This window comes from Acomys minous (assembly GCF_964271855.1).
Source record: "Acomys minous genome assembly, chromosome: 1".
Lineage (NCBI taxonomy): Eukaryota > Metazoa > Chordata > Mammalia > Rodentia > Muridae > Acomys > Acomys minous.
This window is the reverse complement of record NC_140483.1, coordinates 89,788,482-89,802,078: the sequence shown is the minus strand read 5'-3', so window position 1 is coordinate 89,802,078 and position 13,597 is coordinate 89,788,482. Positions and strand designations below refer to the sequence as shown.

Here is a 13,597-nt window from a genome sequence, read left to right as displayed (position 1 = left end):
GGAGGGGGAGGAGGAGGAAGAGGGGGAGGAGGAGGGGGAGGAAAAATCAGAGGATGGGAAATCAAACAAGGGAGTCTGTCCAGATCACTCAAAGTAAATGTGACATGATTTACAAGGAACCAGAATTCACAGAGAAAAGAAGAACAGAAAGTCAGACACTGTGCTAATGAGCTTCTGAAAGGCTTCAAGCCTACGCAACAAAAGGCGTGAACCAGTACAGGTAGAAAAACTTCAGCTTGTCCTAGGAGTGGGTAATTGTCCCCCAAGAGTATGCAGTTTTCATTTTTCCCTGGCAAGAAAATATACGGGAGATAGAGGTTGCTCATCCAGCCTGGAGCCCTTTCAAAATCCAGTCTGCGGCCAGTGGAAAGGAAGGGTCACAGTGATGGACCAGAGCCTATCAGAACCAGGGAAACAGCTCCCGTGAAAGGCACAGCAGGCTAGGATATAACCTTGCCTGCCCTTGGGCTTGACTCAGGCAGAGCAGTGAAAGCCACCCATAGCTGAGACCATTAGAGCTGGAAAGACACACAGAAGCCCTGCGGCGGTGACAGCAACACCCAGGATGCAGAGACCAGATGGCTCCTCGTAGAAAATGACTACAGACTGTGGAGGCCTAGCTGGGCTAGTGTCCCCAGTCTGCTCCATTACGCCCCCAAGGTTATACTTTTGAGGAAACAAATGGTAAGATCTTTTTGCGATTTTTTTATTTGCTATTTTTAAAAACCCTCCCCTGCCCCCACACCCTCCTCTCCCCCCCCCCCACCCCACCCCCAGCCACACAAGAACAGTTAGAGCTTGCTTTGAGCTGAAAGTAACAGACCTTCAGAGATATTGCCACCCTCTGGAATATTGGAAGGTAGTGAAGATAGCAGTTGAAGAGTGTGAACAAAGGCACCCCACACTGGTAGAAAGACGCGCCTCCTTGAGCCCCAAATTCTTTTGAGTAAAAATTCTAAAGTCAGAGCTAGCCTACCTTCCTATGAGTTAATAACTAGTCAGGCTATTGCCTCTACTGTTATTTACATGTTAAAACTAGGTAAGTACCTTTTGCTGCACAGATCATATGCTTTGCCTGTAGGACATGGAGAAGAAATAAGGCTAGGATTGATCAAGAAGCTCGCTCTCTGCTGGCTGGCTTTCACGGTGTCAGAAGGTCTTGTTTAAGCTGCTAGGGGAGAGTTGTTACCAATGGTTCTGCTCAGCTATGGTCCCCGCGTGTTATGTACTACCAACATCCAGGCTAAAGCTTATCGAAGTATGAAATAGCAGCATGACTGTTACGGATGCAAGCAGGAAAGAGCTCACATCTGATACTGTAAGCCAAGGCAAAAGCCCAGGACCATAGATGACATCAGTTCCAGCGAGGATCAAATGGATACGATGTATCTGTCAAAATCTCTTCTAACGACCTATGTTGAAACCTACAAATTCGCAGTGCTGTCGTCAGTCTTGGTCAGTCTTGGTCAGTCTTGGTCAGTCTTGGTCAGTCTTGGTCAGTCTTGGTCAGTCTTTGTCAGTCTTGGTCAGCAAACAGAACTGTATAACTAGCCGGCTTCTGAGAGTAGTGACGGTGGCTCTGACACAGTAACCCAGCGCTCAGCCTCAGGCAGACAAAAGTGGTGAGACATAGGTGTTCGCCCTCTCCAAGGCTCAGGGGGCATAACGGAAGAAGGGGCAGGAAAAAGTATAAGAATCAGAGGAAGGATGGGGTTTTGTAGAGTTACTTCTTCAAATTAAAGCATTCCTTCTGGGAGGCAGGAGGGGAGCTCCTAAGACTGACCAGCCAAGCTGCATGTAAGTGGTGTTGGGGTCCCAGAGGTACAGCTCTTTTCAGTTGACACCCATGCCGGGGCAGGCTTTCAGTGGTGCCACTGCTGCCAATAAACTACTGTCTTAACCCTAATACACACACGGTTCGCCAAGGTGGAGTTGAGCTTGGGCGGAATTGCTCCCTTGGTCATTTATTGCCCGCCCCCCACGGTCTGAGATGAATAATAATCATTTGTTCACATTTTCTCAGGAAAAGTCACACTGCACCAATAGACTGATATCACATGTTAAATTTTAACTTGGTATAATTAGAATCTATCAAATCTTTCCAGCTGTCGAACAAAAGACTACGCTGCTTCAGAAACAACGAACAGTCTGTCTTAAAGAGAGCACCTCCACTGAAGCTGAATTCACAGAGGTGCTACAATAGAGGATGCTTTGTGCCGACTACAGTCAGGCCCTGTGTATTCTCCGAAATGTCCCAATGCGTTTGCCAAGCCCGCACACTGCTGCTCAGTAACTCATCCAAAGCCGGAACCTGCACCTCCGAATTTCCCTCAAGAAACCTTCTTCTCCTGTCACTATCGTAACAACGTCACCAGCACACGACAGAGCGGTGCAAGAAGGCAGCTGCATTGTATCCCTGCAGCAGAGACAGTAATGAATAAATAGCTGGCATTTTCAGTGCAACCCCGTAAGGGGCCTACTGAGCCTGAACTGAACACCCGGGAAGTTTCCACTGATGTTATTAAGGTCCCATACTCAACGGTGATGTATATATCCCAGGACTTAGGACCCTCATGAGTTCAAGGCCAGCCAGATCCTTTCTCAAAAACAAAACAAAATAAGATAGCATCTTTCAATTGTTTTCCCACTCAGAGTCATTCTCGGTTCTTATTTAAGAAACCACACAAGCAAGCAGCATACATTATGTTTAGGCTTTATTTCATTGCTACTGTAAAAACAAAACAAAAAAATCAGATACCATCAAACAAAGCTTCCTGTGTGGTTGTAATTTAGCTATGGAATATGTATGAGGAAGCTGAGTATATATGAAACACGATAGAGAGAAACCCCAGGGAATGTTGTAGTCTTTCATTTTACAGTGTGTTGAAGCACTTTGTAATACCATGGCATCAGCTGCATGTTTTCTTTATGGAGTGACCTCTCAACCCAATGCTCTTGCCAACATAATTCAAAAAGCACTTACTGCACGTCTCAGCCCTGCACCCCGTATCCCACCAGGTATGTAAGTAAAGGAAAAGCATTGTATAATGAGCTTGGCACTGCAGTCTCTAGGGGTTCTATTCTCATGGAGGAGATTTGCCAGCAACCACCAAAGGAAAAAGTAACATCTTGTAAAGCAGAGGGCTGGAAGTGAAATGGAAAACGAGCACTATGGTAGGGGAGTCCATGCTGAACAGGAATTTAAATAGCATTAATTTTCATGTTCCAGCCACATTGTAGGTTGACTGAAATACCCCCTGATAATCAATTAATTCACTCTCTCTAGACAGCAATCCAGCTTTGCATCACTTGTCAAGCCATGTAATCAGCATACAAGAGCCGCGTTCCATTTGACTGAGATTAGCTGGTCTTTTGTGGCTGCATTATGGTTTCAACCCCTGCTCCCCTATAATACTTCTGTAATGCAAAGCCTAATGATTTTTTTTTCTTCAACCTGCATGGTCTCCAGAGGTAGGTGCATCTGATTCAGCCTCTAAAGTAACATAAACAGTGTGGTTTGGGGGTCACAGGGCAAGTTCAACAGCAACAGAAACAGCTGTGCCGCTGAGTGTGCTTAAGACTCTTTTGAAGCCGGTGTTTTTTTTTTTAAGTGCTAGGGGGAAAAAATTAAATCAAAGGTATCGGGTACTCCTCACCCTCACGCTAAATATAGATTTTCATAAATTAGTCAAACACGGCTCCAAGAACTGCTTTATCTTGAGGTTAATATCAGATGAGAAATTAATGTTTAATTAATTTTCTTCAAGTTAAGAGGTGGAAGATATGCTTCCTTTATTTTTGCTTAATTGGAATCCAATTACAAACAGGTCACTCATTCCTTTATTTACTAGGCAAATATTTGTTTATCTGAAGCCATTTTTTTTAATATACTAAAGTAACACCCATTAGACGGTTTTATGTTGTGTTTTTTTCCCCCCTTAGTTCTAAACATTTGCCCGTCTCTACAGTGATAGCCCTCTACTTAAGTGAATATTGGAAGAAATGCACACAAAAGGATTTGCTTGCCACCTGTGCATTTGGCACTCTATGTGACTTTTGATAGGTTGTCTTTCTTTTCGATGGTGAAATGAGCTAATTAAAGACAAGTTTATTTATATGCAGGTTCATCGGGAGCAGCTCTCAGCACGTTCACTGGTCCCAAAGAATGGGACCAGAGAAGTCACCACGCAGAGGGAGACAGGGAAGTGTGCACGCAAAGAGAGAGGGAGGGAGACAGACAGACAGACAGAGACAGAGACAGAGAGAGAGAGACAGAGAGACAGGAAAAGAAAAAGAGAGGGGGGAACCAAACTATCTGGATAATACAGTGATAAGCCTCTGGGGGGGGGGGGGGGAAGCCCCGCCCCTGGGCTAGGGAGTTCCCAGCGGAGGGCAGGGTATGCCAGGCACGCCCCGCTGCCGCTGCCGCTAGGGACCTAGGGAATGCTGGGAGAACCCGGAGGTCAGGTCTGCCTTGCTTCAAAAAGCATCTTTGCTGCTTGTCCCGGCTCTGAAGCCCAACATCTTTGGCATACCAAGCTGCCCTGACGGTTAGTTGAAGTAATCCTCAGGCTGCAAAACTTTCTCGAATGCTGTGCTCTATTGGAAATTTAACACTCATCATTCTACACTTTTATGTTTTTTCTTTCTGAAGATCGAAGATTCGAAAATGTCATTTGGACAACTTTACCTAAGACCCAAAACAATTGATGAAACCGGTTGGCACTTTAGTCCACTGTTCTAGTCCGCCCGGGGTGACGCAACAAATATTTCAAACTAGGTAACATAAAGAACGGAAATTACCCTTCCAAGCCCTGGAGGGTGGAAATTCCATCAGGCAAGAAGCCAGCAGACAATGTGCCATCACATGATGGGGAAACATGGGAACTCCCTCAGATCTCTTTTCCTGAGAGTGGGCCCTTGATTGCTTAAGCAGTGCCCCAAGTCCCAATGCTACTAGACCCCAAGATATGGATTTCAGTTTTGTTTGGAGACAGGGTTTCATTATTCAGCCCAGTCTGACCTCTAATTCATGGTCCTCCGGGGTCAGGCTTCAGGTAGTAAATCGTAGGTTTGTGCCTCCACAACCGAGCAGGCATATGAATTCTGAGATAGCACCCACATTCAGATCGTAGCGCCCAGGTTCTTTTAAAGCACCCTGTGTCTTTCAGATATAGATTGAGACTAGGAACTGCCATTCTGAAGACAGAGATACTAAATATATGATCCTAGACCCTTTTTTTGTTAGCACACCTTCAGTGTTCCCTGGGCATGCTGGGTAAAGTCCCGGAACTCCTAGTGGGACTGAGCACACTTAGAGAAGAAGCCAGTGTTCATCTCTCCTCTTCTATCCAGTCCAGCTTTCCATAATGCAGTCCTTACACCATGCCATTCTGAAGTCTAATCCCAGCTCCTAACCAAACTGAAGGGCTGATGACCCCAAAGCCTCAGGGGGGGATAAGACACTCCAGGCAGGAAAGCTGACACACTAACTTCAGTAGGATGTTAGGACCTGTGCCGCTCCTGACGAGAATCAACATACTAAGCGCGCCTTAGTATGTACAGCTCTAGAGATGCAAGGGAGCAGGACACACGATGGGATCTTCCACCTCCTGCCCTGTAGAAGCCAAGCCCCAGTGACTGGGTGCACATCGCTACTCGCAGAGAGATTGCTCTTCTTCACTGTCTGAGGAAAGGCTAGCCTGCTGAAGTCGGGGTAAGGGCTTTCCTCTTTTGATTGTCACATCACCTTGATCCATCCCAAGTTAACACTAGCTGTTCTGGTTGCTGGGACAGTCTCCTCTCTTTCTCAATTTCTATGGGCTTTTTGTTTTCAATAAAGCTTCCTTAGTTAGAACTATTTCTATCCTACCTTGTGTCGCTCAGCCTAACAGTGCTCCCCTGTTGTACCCGGCACCTCACCTGCTTATAACATGGGAATAGAGGGGTGTTGAGGAAAAGAACCTTGTGTAGAGCAGTGGCTTTGCTACTGTTTGTCTGGGGATGTGATAGTTTGATTATGAAATGCCAGCCGTGTTCAGAGGCGTGAGTCTGAGGAAGTGGTTGGCTCAGGAGGGCGTGGCCTTCATCAAGGAGCTGATCTGTTGATGGATTCGGATGTTGACTTGAATTTTGGGAGATGATGGAACTGTGACTGAAGCGGCCTGATTGGGCATGGGATGATTTGTGTTTGCCGTCTGCCCTGGGGCTTTGCCACATGACCCTGCTTTCTGGCTGTTCCCCTGTCATACACTCCTGCCTCACCATAGGGCACAGCAATGCAGTAAGGGAGCCAAGGACTGGTGTTGGCTCTGTTTTTTAACAATTAAACTTTATTACACAACCCAACTAGCTTACACAAGAGGGGAAAGAGGTTAAAGGGAAAAAAGAGTGAACCTTCCCGTATCCATTCCACGGGACAGGTCCCTTGGTGTCTCTGGCCTGCGCGCTGGTCCGGCCTGTTCACTGATCCTCTTCCTGATCCACCTGTGCTCAAGCCCTGTCTGAACCTGCTGCTCCTCTCTGTCCTCTCCGCCTGCCTGTCTCTCACGTGCAAGGGGGAGGTCTCCCTCTCCCATTGAGGGTTTATTAGAAACACAATAGTCCAGGTGGAGTCCCCAGGTTGGCTTCCTGCATTTCAGGCCCATGATGACTCCACTCAGTCTATCTTAAGGTTAACCTCAGGGAGTATCTGTGGTGTGTCCTAGGGCAAAGCCCGCCAAGACTGCTTTTGTAAGACCCCCAGCACGGTGGTCTTAACGTGGAGACCCCCACCAAGAACCAGCGAGACCAAGGTTTCGGTTGTAACACGCAAGAGGCTTTATTGCAGGGGGTCGGGTACCCGGGCGTCTCAGTCTCTGGAGAGGCTGGCGCGCCGAGCGAGTCTTTCGGGGGGCCTTTTATAGGGATTTTAGCGGGAAGCGCGGGTACAGAAGCGAGAAGCATAGTTACAGGGCTCTGATTGGTAAATTTAAATGAGGCGAGGTTATGGCCCGGTCATCAGATGGGCTCTAGGAACAGGGGAGTTTACCCGTTCCCTGGGCCAGATGGCCGACCATAAATACCCTGTTTGACAAGGACAAACTGTTTCTGTTATCTCTGGGCCCCAGGCCTTATCTTATTCCGGGAACCTATTATTCTAGTCTTGCCTTGCAAGATAGCGTTACTGCTGCTATGCTTGCTATGGTGGGTGCACAGGGGAGGGGGTCTTACAGCTTTCACCTGTGACAAAGCTTACAATCCTTCCCACAGACTGGAGCTTCTGAAACCCTGAGTCCAAATAAACCTTCTGTTCTTTGTTTCTCTCTTGTGCTTTTCACAGCAGTGACAACTGGAATGATGCGAGCGGTCTCCCACTGTGTTGGCAACGAAGCCAGCGTCCATGGACTATTTGGTATTGACTCAATCAGGGCCTAGTCTCGAAAAACAAAACAATCCAAGAACCAGATTTTCAGTAGGAAAATTTTAGATAAAAACATCTTAGCCAGTGAAAAAGATTACCTATTAAACAAGCTATAAAGCTCCCATGGAAAATGCTGGAAGCACAGCTCTACAGTGAGAGAAGATCTAAAGCTCCAGAAGAGCACCCGCTCTCAACAAAAGGTAGTGTTTAGTCCTGAGCAGAAAGGTAAAGCCAGACCTGCTGAAAAACACAGTCTATCACGGGCACTGTGGGCTGAAGCTGATCCGCAAGGGACATTTCTGGAAGTTGACAAACTGGGCTGGGGTGCACTGAGGTACAGCTGGCCGGTAGGAAACTATTTGCTGGGTAACAGTAGATCACAAGGTTCTGTCACGAGAATCTCGTGGGGTGTTGGAGGAGACTCCTGGGCCTCTCACTCGCTACAGAGGGGGATGAGGAGAGCCCAGAGCGCTTCTTTGCAGTGCCTGTTTAAGCTTTTCCCCTCCCAGTGACAAAACCTAAGCTCCCAAAGCTGACAGCTCTAACCCCAGAATCACAAAGTAAGGGGGAAGGCAGAGGTATTAGAGCAGAAAGGCAAGTTAACACTATTCTAGATGGAGAGAGAGAGAGAGAGAGAGAGAGAGAGAGAGAGAGAGAGAGAGAGAGAGAGATCCAGTAAAAAATGAAGAAAACACACTAATTGCTTCACACATATAACCAACCATATAGCCTACTCCATAGAAAGGTGAAAGGCCGACCTCACCTTTCCCTATCTCATTTCCCTGGCGTCTTTTCTATCCATATTCAGAGTCGCAAGCCACCTTGGCGACCGCAGTTCCACTTATCCTTGTTAGAATTGCACCTCTCTAGCCACAGATCCAAAAAGCTATTTACCTTGGATGAAGGAAAATCTTGGATTAGGGACTAGATGGTTGTGCTTAATGGAGAGATGGACACTAAATCCCCTTCCATTCCTGTTTTTTGTTTTGTTTTGTTTTGTTTTTCGGGAGACTTAGACAGCAACATCTCAAGGAGTGAAAAGCATATGCCAGAGAAAATAAATTAATCAGGATGTTACCAGTCATACTTTCACATAATTAGGAATATCCAAGTGCCAAATGAAAGCTCTGATGAAAAAATTGGAGCAGAGAAGTACAGGACTCTTAGGGTTCCTAATCAGTGCTCGTAGCTTCTCCAGGAGACCAACTGTAGCAAGCAACGATTAGTCTGCCGCTGTACTTAAACTTCTGCTTTATTTAATAAGCAAATAGTGAAGATAGAATGTACACAGCAAAAAGATGATCCTCAGCTAGTGTCAAGGACTGAATCAATAACCATCCATTCAGCCTTACGCATCACACAACCATGTCATTGACTCACAATCAAGCCAATTTCTGAAAGCGATTACATTTTCTTTAAAAGACTCACACATTTCTGCAAGTACAATCTATGGCACACCCTTTCGAAAACCTTTTTCAAAAGCAATTAAGTAATATCCATAAATAAGAAAACAATCTTATAAGGAGAAAAAGGCTTTATTATAAATGTATCAGCCCTGAACTACTGAAAACTTACTCTCATCCCATCTCATGCAAAGAAATTAATTCACCAATAACAAAAGAATTCTGTTGCCATCCCATGCTGGACATTAACACTGCATTGAAACTGACACATAAAACCTAAGGATCGTGGGTGTGGTGACGCACACCTGTCATCCCAGCCCTTGGGAAGCTAAGACAGGAAGGTCACATCATGTCTTCAAAGCCAGTCTGGCCTACCTAGCAAGGTCCTGTCTGAAAAAGGAGGAAAAGGTTTAGGAATAAGAAGGGGTGTGGGGAGGCGCGGCATGAGGGTGGGACTGAGGGGGGGGAAAGGGGGCTGGGATCAGGCTGTAAAGTAATTAAATGAATAAAGAAATAAAAGAAAAATATTAAAAGAGAAAAATATCCCAAAAAGACTGTTTTAGGTGGGGGGAAAATGGATTCAAGACTATGTCCCTTGTTTAATCAGAAGGGACATAGCACATTCTTTAAGAGCACAGAAGAACCTGGTAGACCTTTAAATCTTTGTCATTTCATAGAATTATGGATATCAGGAGTGGGCGAGTGTGTGCGTGTGCGTGTGTGTGTGTGTGTGTGTGTGTGTGAGAGAGAGAGAGAGAGAGAGAGAGAGAGAGAGAACAATTAAAGAAGTAAGAGGCCAGAGGTCATTAGTTTGAGGAAGGGGATGATGACATAATATTTTCATTTGAAAAAATACAAAATAAATAAATGGTAGGAAATTTTTAACTGACAAAATTTCTCCCAAAAAGCTTTTATCTCATATGTACTTACTTGTTAGCAATACACTTCCCATATCTTTTTCATGTTATATAATGTATAGCTAGTTACACGTAAGTATTATATTGAGTATATATACATATATAATTAATATGTAAATGGAATATATAATTATAAATAGCATATGTTGAAGAAATATAATTTATACTTTGTTTTAAAGCTTTTACTCTTCAGTTCTAATGATAACACCAGTCCTCTCATGCACTGAGTAAGAATAACTTTTGATGTCTTAAGTAGCTCAGAATTTTTGAGAATACAAGATCATATGTTGGGCATCAATCTGTGCAACTTTTTCCAAATACCACGTTAAATTAAGCTATATATGCAAGTTGGGAGGGGACAAAAATGAATCACAACTAGATTCTACCCTTAAATAACTCATAGTCTAGCTAGCTAGAGAGAGGCTCCCCACGGAGGTGATGCACCTACAGATGTTCACCATGACTTGAAAGGCAGTTAGCGGCCTGGGAATCTGCAGAAAATCCTGGAGAATCTCTTGCCAGAAATTCAAAGAAAACCGTGGCAAAGCTAGGAAGGTGCTGTTACAGGATCCTCGTCTTTGTTTTGTTTTCTTTTGTTTGTTAATAGTACTCCTTGGTGTGATGTTCCAATTCAGAAATATGTTGTTGTTTACTTTCATTCATGGGACTCAACTTCTAAGTCCAAGATGCAAGAACTGATCCTCATGGTAAGACAAATCCTTTAAGGAAAAAAAATAAATCGAAAAGAAGCCAACAGTGCTCATGTGTTGTAGACAGATTCGTTGGGCAGCACTGCAAGCCACGAGACACCGAGAGCCCCCACCGCACCAGCAGGACCACGCACAGTGTGAAGGCTGAACTCACAGGGGAAGAGATTTCTTGACCAGTTAAGGCTAGTGTATACCTTACCTAGATGTGCATCAATGGCAGGGTTTGTCCCGGTAGTGGGAAGTCTGTAAGTACCTGTTACATGCTAAGAGGTCTGGCATCTTTCTTCCTCCTCCTCCTCTTCCTCTTCCTCCTCCTCCTCTCCTACCCTTCCTTCCCTTCATTTTGGTTCATGGGCTTCCCTCTCCCCAGCTGCTCATTCTCCTTATAACCTTCTTATTTCTGCTATTCTCTCTCTCTCTCTGTCTCTCTGTCTCTCTGTCTCTGTCTCTCTGTCTCTCTCTCTCTCTCTCTGCCTCTCATATGCCCTGGCTATTTCCAGTCTACTGGCCACATTTAGTTTACATTATTCCGTTAGCTCCCTGCTTTGGACTCTTTCAGATGCCTCTGGCTGTTCATTCTCTCTCATATCCACAATTAAAAACAAAACAAAACAAAACAAAACAAACCTTCTCCTTAACCACACCATGGAGCGGTCATGTCATCAGATTATACAGTTTCCAGTTTTACTTCAATAACATTCATACACATTTTAAGAAAAGTGACGGTGGAGACGATTACAGCCTGCAGTGCTGAGAGAGGCATGGCTCATGGGCCAAGGAAGGCTTCCGGAAAGGACTGGCACTGACGCTAAGCTTTGGAAAAGTAGGTAAGAGAAGAGGATGCTTGTGCCAACCACCTCACATCCTGGACTTGGGTGAACCTTCGAACCGTGCCCAGTCTTCTCTCCCCGGGGCCGACATGTCAGCTCGTCCTGCTTTCTCACGTTCTGCACTTGACTACGTGGCATTCATGCATCACAGGGCGAGCTGTCTTAACTGTAGTTCCTGTGTTTCTGATGCCCTGCGATGGAGCCCTAAGGAATGCTGGGAGAGACTTCCCCCTCCCAGAAATAGCTAATTCCTAAAGAGGATAGCTTGTTTAAGAGTATGCCTTTCATGTGCAAACCAGCCGAAAACCTGTGCAAAACCCTGTCTTTACTGTTTGTTTGTTTGTTTGTTTGAAACAGAGTTTCTCTCTGTAGCTCTGACTGTCCTGGAACTTCTTGTAGACCAGGCTGACCTGGAACTCAGAGATCCACTTGCCTCTGCTTTCCAAATGCTGGGATTAAAGGCACCTGCTACCGCCACCCAGCCATTACCTTTTATCTCATTCATCAGGTCAGTATTTCTTCTACCTTAAAGATCCTACCTTAAAGATTCAGACAACTAGAAAGACTACTATTTCTACAGCTCAAGCGCACAGGAGCCACTCAGTTCAGCCGTCTAGGCTGCCACTCTGCCCTGCCTTCGTTTTCAAAGCAAACAAAGAAACAGACAAAAAAGCTGCATCCGTTTAAAAAGCAAAACAAAACAAAAACCCCAACAACAACAAAACAGAAAAGACCAGAGCCCTGCACACACACACACACACACACACACACACACACACACACACACACACACACACCACCACCACCACCACCACCACCACCACCACATCCCTGCTTCCTCCGTGCTCCTCTTGCGCCCTCCCTACCTACTGGGCCAGAACTCCAGGTTCCTAGAACTGTAATAACACTGAACTTCTCTTTCAGTGGTTCTGACCTCTTCTCTTGCATTGTTGGTTATTCACCTCTACAAATTAAGAGCAACCTCAGTCATTCTTGGCACAGCGTTCAGTAAAAGCTGCTAACATTTTCTTGGCATTTGTGGAATATCAGTTATGCTGGTAACTAAAAGGCCCTGAGAACTTAGAATACTGTTTTAAACTCTGGTTCTCCCTTACTCTATCAAAAAACAAAACAAACAAATGAAAAACATAGGAGCTGCTTAACCACAAACTACAGTTGTTCTCAAGGTCAATTCTGGTTGAATTTCCTAAATGAGCCGCAGGTAGGAATGTTCCAGGAAACTGACTGAGCAGTTGTCCTCGGGACATAGGAGGCAAGGAAGCACAGCAGGCCCCAAAGGGCAACTAATAAAGCCGCCTTCTTTGCTGGAGTCTCTGCTTGAATCAGACCCTTCCTAGGGCCTGGAACAAAAGTGCACAGTAGATGCCTCTCACCTTTGCATCCTGGGATCAGTCTCTGGCTGTGCGTGCCAGGTGTGTGAGCTGGGAAATGCCTATTGACGGCCCACAGCTTCCAGGAAGAAAGGAGAAAGGAGGGCTGTGATCTATTAATAACCAAAGGGTCCTCTGGCACCAGGACACCTGGCATTTGGCAGCACCTCACTCCTTTCTCCCTTCCCCTGTCAGATTCTGATCTTAAAGCTTTAGGACAGGGTGGCGTCCGTGCCTGTAGGAAAAGGCAGACAGATGAGTAAGATGGCCAAATAGTAGACATGTATTCCTTGCGGTGTGTGTGTGTGTGTGTGTGTGTGTGTGTGTGTGTGTGAATAACAAAGTACACAAGAGTGGGGGGCATTAGGGAGACAGAGAGGCTGGCTCACTGGAAAGCATATTTAGCTTGGTCATGTGTTTTCACACAAGGGTGACATCAGTAGATCTTTGAAATGTTTAAGAGAAATCACCAATCTCCATTTTAATGTGAATGTTACAAATTCCTGACTGTAGCACCCAACTGCAAATAATAATTATATGAACACACTTTGGAAATTAACCTATGAGGAAGAAATAGGGCAATTTCTACCTTAAGAAAGTAAGGAAAACATAGTCATTCTCCACAAAAAGTTTCTTGCATTATTGGAGTCAGTATTTGTAAGTAGGCGGTGTGCAGGCATCTTGTTTGTTCACTCTGTTGTATAAACTAAGGATCGAGTGGAAAGTGACATGAAATGGAGACAGAGTTATAGAGTGGTCTCCAAGCATATCAGAAATGACCTTCTTGCCTCAGGAAACTTCACACTGCCATGTAACCTAACTTCCCCATGAGCCATATGACCTCCTTGAGAATCCATGTAAGTCCCAGCTTGTTTTCAGACACACGTGGAAGTACACTCGTCAGATTTGCACACAGCCCCTGAGAGGCTGGGAAACGCTGGAAG

General features: G+C 45.3%; 1 long non-coding RNA gene across 1 annotated transcript in view; it reads right to left on the bottom strand.

The window, feature by feature from the left end:
• Window positions 1-8,857: 8,857 nt before the first annotated feature.
• Window positions 8,858-13,597, bottom strand: part of LOC311604966 — a 69,676-nt gene continuing 64,936 nt past the window's right edge. Inside the window, exon 6 of the long non-coding RNA XR_014781762.1 lies at window positions 8,858-10,441. This is a non-coding gene — a long non-coding RNA (uncharacterized lncRNA). The remainder of the gene's footprint in view (window positions 10,442-13,597) is intronic.